This window comes from Rhipicephalus sanguineus, chromosome 1 (genome assembly GCF_013339695.2).
Source record: "Rhipicephalus sanguineus isolate Rsan-2018 chromosome 1, BIME_Rsan_1.4, whole genome shotgun sequence".
Taxonomy (NCBI): Eukaryota; Metazoa; Arthropoda; class Arachnida; order Ixodida; family Ixodidae; genus Rhipicephalus; species Rhipicephalus sanguineus.
The window spans coordinates 220,742,457-220,758,362 of record NC_051176.1 but is presented as its reverse complement, the minus strand read 5'-3'; the positions used below and the strand labels follow the sequence as shown (position 1 = coordinate 220,758,362).

The 15,906-nt window shown below is 45.3% G+C and overlaps 1 protein-coding gene across 1 annotated transcript in view; it reads right to left on the bottom strand.

Moving 5' to 3' along the window:
• LOC119372661 (adenylate cyclase type 2) overlaps positions 1-15,906 on the bottom strand; it is a 597,485-nt gene that overhangs the window by 555,115 nt on the left and 26,464 nt on the right. The window lies entirely within an intron of this gene.

Genomic DNA, 15,906 nt, shown 5'->3' with positions numbered 1-15,906 from the left:
TGAATAGGAGCTGGAAATAAGCATATAAAAACCAGCAGTGCTGTTACCTTTGATGCCAAAATGCACAACGTTACTTACTTAGGTTGCCCTAATAAGGAGTTTATACATACGGAATAAAAAAGACATTTCTTTTTTCTTGCGCGACTACGTTGTCGTGAGCCCGTGCTGGTACCACAACGCAGCACTTCGTCAACAAGGACTATGCGCTGGTAAATTATGAAACCTGCCTTCGACAGCGCTCTGCGCAAATAAATTCCTTGTCGCGGAGGCCTTGATGTGTGCGAGATGCAATATTGCTCGTGAACCAACTATATAGACTGACGTGCGCGTTACGGAATGCCAGCCTGTAAAATTATTCCCGATCGCTCTGCTATGGCGTCTATCATAGCCTACGAGCTTACACTGGAATATTATAGCCGCATGAAGCAATCAAATTCGTTGCCAGATAAAGTATGCCAAACTCTACTTTATGCAGTAAACAGGTACTAAGACCTAACCCTTTGTTACAGCATCAAAAGAGCCTAAGTATCCGAAAAGCAACGTGTGAGCCTTGCTGGCGCCAAAGGCAGCATTTGAACTACAAGTTCAAAACCCTTTCAAGGCCTCGACAACCACGTCCGGCAATTTACGGTACACACGCAACTCATGCGGCAAGCTCATGATAGCACAAGGAGGATTTACGTGTGGTTTCCGTCTAAACGCGCTCGCCGCTATCGGAAATCGAACTCCCAAACTCAATATCAGTAACAGAAAACCAATTTCTCTCTTCAGCTGGCGTGAAATCGTGCGGAACCTCGAACTTAACACCTGTCCCGTCATCCTGCAAAATTCAATTTTCCGTTCTTTATCGAACGCTTCTGGAGCGTGTAATCTTTCGTCCCAGCGCGCACGTCCAACAGTGATAAGGCCAGAGATCCAAAAATATTCGCTTTCTCGCGTTAGTTAACATACCAGAGTGAAAAAAATATCCGCTCTTCCAATAATTAGTTCCTCCGTGTCGTTGACAGATGCCAGAAGTGCCGGGTAGTCGCGCCTACTGTCGTCGTAATACAGCGTTTTCTTATTCCACCGCCGAGGAAATGACGGCTGTTCACTGCAAGGAAGACACCTTTAATCATCGGCAGCTAGGGCTCTGCGAACACGTTGTCCACTTTCTGTACGCGGGATAATTTGTTATCGGTGCACGTGCGAGCCATCAACGAAAACGCACACGCAAAATCTCGAAGGTTGAACGACGCTGCAGCCCACAAAATTTGTTGTCGCGTTATTTGAACTTTTGTTGCTCATAGCTTCAAGGGCTGGAAGATAAGGTAAACATAACTGCAACGAATAGACAAATAGGCATTTTGTTTTGCTCCCTGCATAGACAAAAAATCAATTATAGGATTTTACTGGCAGAACCAACGACTATGACTATGAGGCACGCAGTAATAAGAGACTCCGGGTTAATTTGGACCCCCTGGAATTCCTTGACGTACGCCGAAATCTAAGTGCACCAATGTTTTCGCATTTCGCTCACATAGAAATGCAGTCGCAATGGTCGGGAATCAAAACCGCACCCACTCGCTTAGCAGCGCAAAAAGTTAGCCGCTAAATCACCACGGAGGGTCTCACTCCATAGAGTGTTAACCTAAGCATACTATGGAGATATCTCAAGCTAGTACCAGCGTGCACCTTCAGTTTAGCTGTTCGGCATCTATAATGCGAGGGAACGCGATCGGAAGACAGAGGCACACATAAAAGGGGCTACAGTCACGGATACTTAATTATCACTTACCATTATCTCCCCCATAGGCGTGCGTAGCGGGGATGCAAGGAGCGGCAGCCCTCCCCCCCCCCCCCTTAGTCACCTAAGAAGAGTGGGGCCCAAAGGCTGCCCGACATATTGACTTAATAGGGAGGGGGGGAGGCGATGAACCTGCCCTCCCCTCCCCTGGAGGGGAACCCTGCGCACGCCTATGATCTCAGCGTACACGGCAGATACTTTTGCACACAAAAAAAAAAATAATAAACGCGCTCGATAATGCAGTACCCGCTGTGTCACAACGTGGGTTCAATGGAAAGCGCTTCCTGAAGTGACATGCCGCAGATATCGCGCGATTTGCGTAAAACACTAAGATTCCTGATGTCGCAGTGCTCTTGCGGTAGTACATACAGACGTACGCCCAGGTTGTACGGTTTCCTGACCTTTCCTCGCGATTTTTCGTTGATTTCAATTTCCTTCCTATGCTTAAGATAGTGTAACAAATGCGTGCTTGCATGATTAACCTTACTGCTATTCGGTGTTTTCTTTCGCCCTCCCTCTCTGAATGATTTCTAAATGTTAAAGGGACCGACGACTGTCCAGAACGTGTGATTAGGTCATGGTATAAATGAAAAGACCGTGAATTATAGTGACATATTCCAGCATCCTTTTGCGTTGTGTATATAGGATTTATACTTTTAAATCGTGTTTAAAAGCAACAAAAACCGGTGTGTCGCGCAGCCTAGCGGAAGAGCCTTGAAGCAGGATTATGGAGTCGATCACTTTGCTGTACGTAGTCACGTAGTCTGATGCTGTCATAATTAGACCTCAAAATTAGATTATATATAGTATTATCTATCCCAGCTCTATTCTGTGCTACCTACGAGGTAAAAGGAGTTGCACGTTGAGAAGCGGCGCTGCCTTCGCGGCAGCCAGTGGACCATTTCAAGCCACAGCGCATGCCCGCGGAGTGCACGCATGCGCAGTGAACCGCCGCGCTCAAATGCGAACCGCTCTCGTGCTCACTGTTTGCAGCATGTGTTGTCGCGTGTGGATACGACTTCATATTCGTCGCAGATAGAAAAATTCTGCTTACAAATGTCTCACGGCGTTTTTACCATTCCGTGATGAGACGCTCGGACCGGTAAGCTTTTCGTTGAGCTAAAGAAAATAGGTGCCACAAAATTGGTTGCCGGTCCCTTTAACAGCGCATAGAAGGTTTCGAAAGGGGTGACAAAAACAGAGGCAAAGAACGCTGTGCCAACTAGTTTTATTTCGACAAAAATGTGCATATATACAAGGAAAGGGAGAGGGTGCGAGACAAGAAAACAGAGGTGCTCACATCATTGCCGCATCATCTGAAATGCTTCGAGCGTGCCACCACGTATGACCCAGCCAGGTAATCAAATTCTTGATTTGAAATAGAGGGTGCGCTAACGCGCTTATCACCCACCTCATGTATCAACCCAGCTTCGATAACTTCGCGAGTTAGCTGAACCCTATGCCTCATCATTACTTTGCTCCGATTGCGCTCCTTGCCTTTGTTTGTCTCGTCCCTTTCGAAACCTTTTATGCGCTGTTAACATTAAGAAATGAATCCACACCAATCAAGCGCAAATAATGAAAGTGACTGAGAGGCTTTATATAGGACGAAATTCTATTCACGTTGGTGGACCCTTGAAAAAAAAAAATGAACCGAGATGTTCATCGTTTACATAGGCAGGAGGCCCTTACTGGGAGAGGATGCCGTTTAACAAATCGCGACATTTCTGCCTCGAATAACGATACTATAATCTATTCAGTACCCTACCGTTAATGCATCGCTTTTTGTATCATGCTTAGAGGTGTCGTTGGTACTCGCACAACCAATATCGCCCTCTCTCTTGTCATTCGCATGCTTGCCGCAGAATCAAGCATTTGAATCACGCATCCACCTTCACTGAACTGCATGAGATCCGAGACGAAATCGTATCACCGCAGATTTTGATTCACCCTTAATGCACAGCCATTCACGCGCCAGGCGCGTGTGGGCATTACTTGAAGGACTCGAAAATGGCAACAGCGGAATCGCGTGCCCCATGCTCGAGTAGGAGCCACATGTTACGGAATATACACTGGCGTTGACCTTGCGGCCACACTGTTCTAGCATGCCAGCCACGTCCAACCGAGACCATACTCGACCAAATGCACGTCGCGCACGCTCGCGAGAATAATGGTGAAGAAGATGCGCGAGAAATGCGCGCCACCAAGCACGTACTCGTCGGTTCTGTCTTAGCTCCAATGGATGACCAGCGCCGTCGTGCGATCTATGCGTCTTTCTGGGCACGTCTCTTGCCCGCATTAGATCTCGTGTCGGCGTGTGTTTCATGATGCTGGTCATCTCTTGGGAATCGCCCCCTCCCTCCGTCGCGCAGCTCGGCCTTCGCATTTAAAAGCCAGATAATAGAGACATACTACGGCCGGGCAGTTAACTACACGTGCTTATGTTGCAGTCGTCGTGGTCAATGACAAGAGGCAATGATATGAAATGCGCGAAAAGGCTCCGCCTGCGTCAGAAAAACTTCGAGAAACACCACATTAAGTTGTGGGATTTAACGTCCTGAAGATGTACAGTAGGTAATAAGAAACAGTATTGGAGGGCTCCGAACTGCGCTTGACAAATAGGGATTCTTCAACGTCCACTGAAGTGCACAAACGTATTTTTCCTTACACCCCCATAAAAATGAAACCACACGGGGCAGGAAACCGATCCGAAACAACGCACTCCGTGTTCAAATGGGTTATAAGAAACAAAACGGTAGATGGTATTCATCTTCAAGCGCACTCAAAGCGCAGTTAAAAAGCTGCGATACAAATACGCAATAAGTGAAAGTGCTCATATAGAAGAACTTAAACGCAGACACGCACTCAAGTAACCAGCAAACGCCTATATACAGGCTGTCTCTACCAGTAGAGAAAGAAGGAGAAAAGGAAGTGAAGACAGGACGCAAGGTTAAGCAGAAGTAATTCCGACTGGCTAGTCTGCACTGTGACCGAAAGCTATTGAACACACCGAGAAAAGAAAGAGACCAGCAACAGAGCTTCAAGAACACACCGAAAATAGTAACCGCTCAGATGACGCGAAGAACCTATCGCACAGACCCGAACATTTCCCTTTACCCACCGAGGCTGATAGCGGCTGAGGCCATGGCATTGCTCCGCCGAGATTTAGGTGTATTGTGGCCGCAATTCAGTATGGCTGAAATGAAAAAAAAAAAAAAAAGAAAGAAATAGCTCGGAAGAAAAAGTACGCGCGCGCCCGTGTGCGTGCGCGCGTGTGTGTGTGTGTGCGTGCGTGCGTGCGTGCGTGCGTGCGTGCGTGCGCGTTCGCGCGTGTGTGTTCACATGCTACATCAGAGGCCGAATTCGCGAAACTTTTCGTTCGCAAGGACTCCATCCCACTGACTGGCTGCGTTGCCTAATAACATGTCCAGCGTCTGTATAGGCCAAATTTTCTCTTAAAAATAGATCTAGCGTGAGAGATTCTAGCGTAACAGGCCCAGAATCTAGTTCTCTTTACTAAAACCGCGGAAAGCAAAATTCGCATATGCATATTACGACGACTGTCTCGCAATTCAGCAACTTATGTTGCGATACTCAGCAGCTCTCCAGCTTGTTGCGAACAGTTCGCAAGTTTTTTTTCTGCGCACTACTACAAGCACTCTAAGAAAAAAAGAAGAGTTATTTGACTTTTTCGAGAGTTCTGGCATGCCACATATATATGGCTCTCCTTAAAGAGACACGTTAACTTTCTTTGTGGATCACTGTACTCTCTTCAGAGAGTCCTGTGACCCACAAGAGAGTTAAGATGTCGCATTAAAGAGAACCAGAAAACCATACACATGGCAAGTCAGCACTCACCGAAAGGAGTCACACATACTGTTTTTTTTCTTAGAGTGTGGGTAGCGCGAATCAACGTCGTGGCGCCCGGAGTCGTTTGCATACCGCAGGAGCTACAGCATGCGCCTCTTGATTCGAAAATGCATCTCAAGGTAGGAAGTTTGCAAAGCAACATTTTCTTGGTAGTACTACGATGGCCAGCGATGGAAGTTGACAAGTTATAAAGTGCTTCAATAATAATAATAATAATAATAATAATAATAATAATAATAATAATAATAATAATAATAATAATAATAATAATAATATTATTATTATTATGATTATTATTATTATTATTATTATTATTATTATTATTATTATTATTATTATTATTATTATTATTATTATTATTATTATTATCTGGGGTTTAACGTCCCAAAACCACGATATGATTATGAGAGACGCCGTAGTGGAGGGCTCCGGAAATTTCGACCACCTGGGGTTCTTTAACGGGCACCTAAATCTAAGTACACGGGCCTCAGGCATTTTCGTCAATAAAAAAAAATATATGCGAAGCCGTTCCTCCATTTGCAAAGAAAGAATACTGATGCGCACACACATAAAAACACGGACTCAGGAGACTCGTACGAGCGCAACTATTACATGACTCTGGAGTTTCCTCCAGAGTCATGTAATAAGACGGCTCATTGTCTCTCTCTCTCTCTCTCTCTGTGTGTGTGTGTGTGTGTGTGTGTGTGTGTGTGTGTGTGTGTGTGTGTGTGTGTGTGTGTGTGTGTGTGTGTGTGTGTGTGTGTGTGTGTGTGTGTGTGTGTGTGTGTGTGTGTGTGTGTGTGAGAGAGAGAGAGAGAGAGATCATCAGAGTATATATCATAATCATCACCCTGCACCTGGAGTAGCATGTCAGGCGAATAGCCAGGGGCAAACCATCTCCAGCTTTTCATTAAAACATTTCTCTCTCTCTCTCGCTCATTGCAATCCGTGCGAGCGATACCGAGGCGTAGCCATGTTACGTGATTAAACTTTCGATACAAATAATGCCAGGAATGTCAGATCTTGCAGCGTTGGCGTTCGCGCCGAATCGCACAGACTGACGCCAAAATATGCGAGAAGGTCTTATCACAGCCGCAACCGTCATAGCCTGGATCCTGTCAACAACACCCATGAAAACGAACCATTATCACAAGATTACGTCCACTACAACCAGAGAGAATCTCTCAAAGATCTTCAAATATCCTTGTACGGCTTGTACCACCTGACACTATCTTGTTCCCGCGACTTTCTTAATTTCATCACGTCACGCAGTAATCTTCTGACGTCTTCAACTGCGCTTCTCTGTTCTTGGCAACCATTCTGTAACGTAAACGGAACACCAATTATCTGTCCTACGCACTGCAACACCTGCCCAACACCCCTAGCTTCCTCTTAATTTCAACTAGAATCAAAACTATAAAGTTATTGAATCTTCTCCTGCTACTTTTTTTCGTGGACATATACCTGTGAAGTCCATCTGAGCGTATCTCAAATCATCCATCTAATTTTCACGTATTCTCTCCAACTACGTATAACTGGCGTTAAGTGGCTGTTATGGGTACTCTACAATTCTTTATACAATCACTCCGCTTCTCTTAAAATATCACTCAAATTACGTAAAACATCGATATCTTTACCCTGGTTATTTATTATTACACACATCTTCTTTGTGCAAAGGCTGTCTCTGACGGGATGATTTCAGGCTTTCCTCGCTCTTTGCTGCTTCTCCAGTCTTTCCAATGTCAAAACCTAAAATGTCACATATTTTGCTCTTTATTATGAATTTTTTACAGTTCTGCCAATTATACCTGACTTCTATAGTTTGACACGCTTATGCGCGATCTTTTTTAAAGTCCTTTGTTCCTTAGGAGGGCTTACCTGTTTCCTTTCTTAATGTCCTACCTCCTACTTAATCGGTGACCTCTAAATCAGTTTTCAAAGTTAAGGCACCGCTTATTAACTCTGTAATGATGTTTACCTCCGGTTCTACAGCATCGTACTTCTTTGCGAACACTAGCATGGATCCCACGCTTTTTAAATACGAACTATTTCTTAGCGAACCAAATGCACTTTGACCGTTTTTTTTTTTTATCTCTATCTAGCCGCCTACGTCTATGCGCTCGCGTGGTCGTCTCCTTAGCATGGTATATATAAAAATTGGCGTAGGAAAACACGAGTGTACGACGAACACGGTTAGCAGGTTACAACATGAAACAAATTCTGCAGGTCCCACGGCTTGTGGGAATCGATTTCATGTGAAGCAATCAGCGAGTAGTTGTCTATGCTGCATTTTTTGGCTTTTAGCCCAGCGTTACGAAGTGGATCAACGTGTTTTTGTAAGCGTAGTAGTTTTGTGCACATCGTGGCCTTACCAGGCACGTCGAATACACTGGCGTTTAAAGGGTAACTTATGGTGTGACGTAAAGTCAGCGCAGACGTGAGTATTATCGAAACGAAGTGCACTTTACGGTGCGATGATGTTAATATCATACGTAACTTTCGTTAGCGTATGCCTCCAGGGCCGAGTAACGCTTGAATATAGCTTGCTGAATCATAGGAATACAAATGTAACGTTTATTAGACTTCTATGAAAGCGAAGCCAACACTGGAAGCACAACTGACGTTAACCCGACAAGACGCCTATATCATAGGAGTACATATGTAATGTTCATTGCTTTGTTATGAAATTAGATAGCCAGCACTGCAACCACAATTGACGCTGCACCAACAATACGCCTGCACAGGGTCTTTTTCCAAAGCAGTTTCAAGACGTCCTCAAGCACTCTCAAATAGCTTGCTGCAAGCAACCGCTTCTCTTGTTGTCCGTTGCCAGAGACAGCGTTCCGCACTTTAGCAAGGGTACAGGTCGGTGCCAACAAGCGTCGCAATCTTGCAGGGATTCATTGCACTCGATGGTGATGGCACTATCATTATCCAGATCTCACGACACACTGTTCTCATTGATAACGCGGCAAGAGCGCCTTCCTGATTACGGCCCGACTCGGCCAGATCAAAGCGGCGCGTTTCTTCGGCCGGGGAATGGCAGATTTATACCGGCTACCTCACAGTGAGCCTGTATGAGGGCGCAGCTCCTTGATGCGCGCAACAGTCTAGTCACGTGTCATTTTTCAGATTTCGCGGGCTTTCTTTATCAACCGGAAAATATGAGCGCGCAATTAATAGTGCAGTTAGATGTCACTTGAACATGCCTACATATATGCCTCGTTTACATCTTGGTAACTGGGAGAGTACTTGTCGAGTTACAAATACTAATTAATTGAACATCATTAACGAAAATAATTCTGGTAGCTGCTCCAGTGCACTAGAAACAACATGAACTAGCATTGCTTTGTGTAACACCGTTCCTCTTTTTTTATATCTTGCTGCGTGATAGTAAGGACATCCTGTATAGTGTCGCTTATTTACTTTAACTACAATAAGCGTTACTTATTCAGCTAGAAAATTCGTCGATTTTCCCTGCTATGTCGTTTGGTACTATACTACAAATCCTACCACGTATTTCCTCTTACGTTTACCGTCCCTGTAAGCGAAGGACGTGCCAATTTGTCACTGCTGTACAGGGGCGCAGGCACAAATTTTTTTCGGGGGGCACCTCCTTGATCCGAAGTTGGGGGCTGGGCAGGCAGATGTGGTCGAGTGTCATTTTGTGCCTTGTATGCCATGGCAAAAAACAATGTGTGGGGGGGTGGGGGGGAGGGCCCGGTGTGCTACCCATTGGCTACGCCACTGCTACTGTACAAGCCTCACCAGCTTTCCTAGCCTCCTTAAGTTCGACTACATCTAAGCTAACCCTCAGTAATTTCTCAAGGCGCCCTACTAAGCTAGCTTCCTCCTTCACGTGTTGAACGATGCCATGTTCAATTAACGACACAAATAAAAATCGGCAGGTTTCAGCTATTTCACCGGCTTAGAACTCGTTTAGTGCGACGGCAGCCACACATCACAGCGGACACTGCCACCTTCTCAAGGACAACTTCTTATTTGCGATGCACACAGTGGCGTCTTCACCCGCTACATTATTGCATGATGTGGCCTTTGAAACGTACCTACCGACTTCACTGCTGTCATGGAAAGCGTGGATGACCAAACCACGTACAAATTACCAAGCTCAAACGCTGCGTGCTAGTGTAGCGCATTACGCGTCCTGCCCTCACGTGCACGTCGCCCCACGAGCACGAGTTGGATCTTCAGTTGTGGTGGTGGGAGGCAGCTTCATCACATACAAAGCTTGAAGCTCACGGTACCTGTCGGCTATGATGGCTTTCCGTAAAGGGCCGACCATGTAAACCCATTTCGGGGCTCTAAAATCTGTTGCACGAGTTCGAACGTGTAAATGCCACGCCCAGCCTCGTACGGAACACGGTATCCTCACACTCTTATAATGCGGCACAACAATGGAAAAACCCTGAACCATGGGTCGGGAAAAATGTAGACGAGAGTTCTTTAGAGCGTTTCAGTTCTGCAGGTTCCAAGTTATGCCGTCCAGAGAGCCCATGGTCGATGCTCGCGTTGTCTAATCGATGCCACACATACGTTGTAGTGTGCCGGCACCCATTTAAAAAGAATATCGGAGTTCCCGTGTTGTTCATTCCATTCGTGTGGCATTGCGATTCGCATGCTTTCAATAAAGGCCGGCAAGTGTTACACCCTTGTAATACAAGATGGCGAAAGTCTGGCTGCACTCACGTAATACAAGTGAAACGCAACGAACAAGTAGTACAGACGCAATCACGCTTGTCTAGAGCGGTGGAGTGCGTGGCTGTGGACGCTGTTCTTGTCCGCAGCTGCTGCCTCACGTTAGCTACAAGCTTCCGTTCATGCTTGGATTATAGCACAAGGAGCTAGCATGCAATATGACTATGTTGGGTAACATTGCGGAGTCGGTCTTCGCATATTTCCGCAGAAAACGGCAGCTGAAGCGGCCGGCTGGTCGCTCTAGACAAGTGTGATTCCGTCTGTACATACCTTTGGCATTACATGTACCCTTTGAACGCTTCATGCTAGCACTTTTGTCTTTGTATGGTCTTTTTCAAATGTGTGTAGATTTTGTTCAGCTTTAAGTGTTTCTCAGATTCCGCATCCGCGACTGCGGATTGTATGCTTCTGCCACGCAATATTACGTCTGTTATGTGACTCTTTGCCCGACATGAAGACTGTATAGGGTCTTTTTCCTAAGCAGTTTCAAGCGCTGGCGTGGCTCTGGGTAGAATGATTGACTGCTACGAGAATACCTGGGTTCGATTTCGGCTCAAACCATGACTTCATCTGATCCATCGGAACATTTTTCTTCATGGCGCGTTTCGCGTCAAAGTCACCGGCTCTACGAGGGGAGCTACAAGAATAGACACCTAAGACATTCGCCTTAAAGGCCCCTAACCACCCTGCGTTCAAAGACGAGGGAGTGGTTTCCTCCTCGCCTTCGCCACCATTCCTACAGCCGATATCTCCACCTCGCCACTTATTTCTTAAAAGCACGTGTACCACGTCAGCACTAAGCGTTGAGCCCATCAAGATTTCGCACTTGTCGGCTACACGCTGTTATCTCTGTTTGCGAAGTCGGAAACACAGAAAACGAAGTGAAATCAGTTGATCGCGCACGATAGTCATGCGAGGCAAGGAAGAATGGATGGGCGGCTGCATGGCAAAGCAGTGCAGGAGACAATCCACATCTGATAGTTCGCGTATATGGACCAATCGAGAGTATGTACTATCACGGCCGCTCGATGAAAAACACACGGTGTGTTTTTCATCGAGCGGCCGTGGTACTATATAGACGTCACGGGAATCTGTTCTGCGTCACGAAGTGCGTAAGAAAGACGAGAAACGCCAGGAGAGAATATTGCGCTCGTTTTTTTGTATTTCCAGAGGCTGGTGAGGGGCCCTTTAAAATTCTTTTGGGTCGCAACACCGGTTCCATTATCCGGTGATCAGCTTAAAAAGTTACATGATGATACAACAAAAGAGTCTTAGATTCGCAAGCACTTTTCAAGATGTTGTAACCAGCGATCCCTGCTAACAGGCTATTGGGTATGGTTTGACGCCCTCCCTTACGCTTCTTAAAGACCAAAATAAACGTGATTTCCTTTATAGCACGGCTCTCCATCAGATCAATGTATAGCGACCACCAATCGGCGTCTATAGCCCTCTTTGATATCATCATCATTACCAGCCAATTTTATGTCCCCGGCAGGGCGAAAACTTCTCACAATTATCTCCAATTCACCCTATCTTCAGCAAACTGATTCCATTTTATCCCTGCGACCTTCTTAATTTCTTCGCTCCATCAAACTCGCTGCCGTCCTCGGCTACGTTTCCCATCCATTGGTATCCATTCTGTTGCTCTAACTGACCACCGGTCTGTCCTACGCATTACGTGGCCGACGCAGATACATTTCTTTCGCTTAACGGCAACTGGAATATTGCCTACCTCTGTTTTTTTTTTTCTTCTCTGGCCCATTCTTCTGTCTTTCGGTGTCTCAATGTTACGCCTGTCATTTTCAGTTCGACTGCACGCTGCGCGCGGTCCTTAACTTTTTCTCGAGTTTCTTTGTTATCCTCCAAGTTTCAGCCCCCTATGTTAAAACTGGCAGTATGCAATGACTGCACACTTTTCGGTTTAAGGACAGCGGCAGATTACCTGTCATGATTTCAGAATGTCTGCCGTATGCTCTCCAGCCCATTATTATTCTAGTAATTGACCTACGTATACATACCCTTGTACATACCCTAAAGGTTGGTTGCCAATCGTGAACTCTTTCTCTTACTCCAGGCTATTTAGCATTACCTTTGCATTCAGCATATTCATATGCTGTTTAGGCCTTCAATGATTATTTTTTTTTTCAGTTCGTCGCCATCATTGCTGAAGTGCGCTATGTCATCTGCAAATCGTAGGTTGCTGAGAGATTCTCCGTTTATTCTGATTCCTATTCGTTCCCAGTCCAGTCGTTTGAACACTTCTTCTAAGCGTGCATTGAACAGCATGATTAATGCAATGATACGCTAGAGCTCAAGCAATCGTAATTTGCCATCTGAGGCAATGTACAGCATATCAAGTTTTATTTAAAATACGTCGACTCGCCCTCCTTGTAATCAAGCTAATGTATCCGAGCGAAATGTAATGTCCCCTCGGTAAGAATCGTCACATGCATAGTTTGCTTAACAAAATTTTTTGCCGAACGCGCAGGCTGCTGCGCCATTTTAATGTTTTTTGGCTCTATTTACAGCAGTGCAGCAATGTATTTTGACTATTGTGAACGTCGCTTGGGCTGTACAGTGATGTGCACTGAAATGGTCGTCTTCATCGTCGTCGTTCTAGTTATTATTATTATTATTATTATTATTATTATTATTATTATTATTATTATTATTGTTGTTGTTGTTGTTGTTGTTGTTGTTGTTGTTGTTGTTGTTGTTGTTGTTGTTGTTGTTGTTGTTGTTGTTGTTGTTGTTGTTGTTGTTGTTGTTGTTGTTGTTGTTGTTCACGTAAACATAGAAAGCACCACAATAAAGAAATATAGGTGGGCTCTAAAAATTGTTTCCTAAAAGGACACCACACCAGCCGGCTTGAAGAAGAGAGGAAAAAAATAGGGAAGAGGCTAGGAAAAAGAAGATATGGACACGAAAGAACGGGCCACGTCAGGGAACAGACAGCCTCCTTTTGACCCCTTTGTGTGCATTCTAATATGTGCGAAAATATGAATTAATATAAAATAGCAGAGAAAGGCACACCACTACACTTTAAATCACATGTAGAGCACGAGCATTACAAACAAGAGACTAGTCCAGATTGTTAAAGGGGTACTGACACGAACATTTTGGCCTCCCGTTTTCTTGCTGCAATGTGTTGCTGGGGGCCTGTTAGTCATAACACGGCACATCGTTTGCTGCAGCGCGCGACAGATAATTAATTACAGGCTCCTCATTACCGACCAGTGTCAGTTTCGGTTTCAGAAGCGATAAGCTCCGGGTACAATTATCACCACCTAGCGGGTGCAGCGCTCGATCACGTCAGCACACATAACTGTGACGCACTTCCGGGCGGTTCGCGAACAGCCGCCGTAGGCTGCTGGAGTGAACACGGCAAAAAAAAAATGGCGGCTATGACGTCATTATAACTTGTTGCAGCGTGGTCACGTGAGGGAAGTAGGCGGGTCACCGAGGGTCACCTTTGAGGGTGTCAATAGCGCGAGGGTGTGGATCGCTCACGCAAACTTCAAAATTCATTTAAAACACCTTCCAAGCTATATTCGCTGTTGATATTTTGCAGATGATATACGCATGTTCACGGGAATCGATCCCGCAAGCTATCTCGGCCGTGAAATTTTGTGTCAGTACCCCTTTAAGGAGTCCACCCCTAGACTCATACTTCATATGTGGTTGATGTACGATCATTAGCAAACAAGAAATCATTGAGCACTGTTTGGAAAAGGTGAAGTTGTGTGAATTTGCTTGGCAGCATACAGCAAAAACTGCGGAAATTTTGCCATTCTATAAGTATAAATGCTTTTCAGTTTAGTGGCCACACTCCGTACACAAAGGAATCGATGTGGGTGACATGGAATGGAGTCATCTTCAAAAATACTGGAAGTCGCAGCGTGCGCCGACAGTCCGATAGAAAGAACTGTTATTGCTGCTCACTATCGTCAGCTTCGGAGCGCCGGGTTTGTTATCGGACGTCTGCGACGGGGACTGATGACTAATCATGTCACTCGTGCAGTGGCTTCGAAACATTTCGCAAAGTCAGTGCGTAGTGTGGGAGAGCGTAAACCTCCCACCATGAGTATGCTTCTGTGTGCGTCTGCCTCGCCACCAACGCTGATCGTATGCAGGAGTGGCGAGTTGTCAGCTCCTTCTGTACCATGAGGTGCTCGCCCGAAGCAGCAAAAGTCGACATCAGAGAAGCTTATAGGAACACGATGTCGTGATTGCTAAAGAGAGGCGGCAAACGTCCATCAAACTCTCGGCGCCGCCACGATGCTTAAGAAGTAAGAAGAGTTGCCTTTCCTGCATTTATTTCATTTGTTCGCTTTCCAGGCGTTTAGTTCTTTCTGCTCAGGGAATAAAAAGCCCCTTCGAAATCGTATTCTGACTGCCTTTTTTTTTGGCATGGCTGCCTGTAGCACGCCGCCTGCTGTTTAGAATTGATCATATAGTAGACATAACATAGACAAAAAATTTTCGTGATGTATTGAGTACTCTTTCCGAAGCCTGCAGATGAAGTGCTTTCAGCTTAGGACCTAGTACTCATCAAAAAAAAATAATACCTAGGGTTTAACGTCCCAAAACCACGATACGATTATGAGGGACGCCGTAGTGGAGGGCTCCGGAAATTTCGACCTCCTGGGGTTCTTTAACGTGGACCTAAATCTAAGTACACAGGCCTCAAGCATTTTCGCCTCCATTACTCATAAAAAGCGACGCAGCAAGCGACAAATACGCATAGTATTTTCACACTCGTTAAGCATGCAATGAAAAAAATTATGTGGCTGTACGAACAGAAAGACGGGTTTCTCTGACAACTGCCTGATCACAGTTACTAGGCGACATCAGCTCGCATCTGGCAGAGTTCTTCTAAAAGCGGTAGTGTGTTTCGTAAAAACCATCAAGACTGAATGAAAAAAAAATGAACTTGTCAGTTACATCAATTCCTCGTGCTCGAGGAATGTAATGTAAAGAAAGAAAGAAAGAAACAAACAAACACACAAAGGTTTTAAAAACAAGCTGGTTTAACGGTGTGGTCTAAAACTTTGATTACCCGCGGTTTGTCACTTTGTCCCTTCTGCCTCTCTCTACTAGCAATTGAAGAACAGTCTTTCGTTTACTTTGTGATCAGGAGTTGGAGAAAGTGACGTGCTACAAAACAAACGTCTTGAAGTCGGAAAACCTTGCAACAGTAGGTAGCCTGCAATTTATTCCACGATGAAACACTACACTTATTTTTGTATGATGCAGCAGAGCTGTTCATCCCATTTCAATAAAATGGCGTTTTACCTTCTTTCCCTTTCTCCTAGCAGGAAACTTTATTCCTAACGCTGCTGGGACTCTGAACTCCCTGCTGTCATGTAACAGATGGAAGCAAATGACTATGTGGTAACTACGACCATATAAACTTAAAGTCAAGCAGCCAGCATGTTCTTGTAAGCCGCGGCCTCGAGAATCTGTCTAGATATAGCAAGTGCACTTACGCCCATAGGCAATCTATGAAGATAACGTTACGGGACACCGGCCTG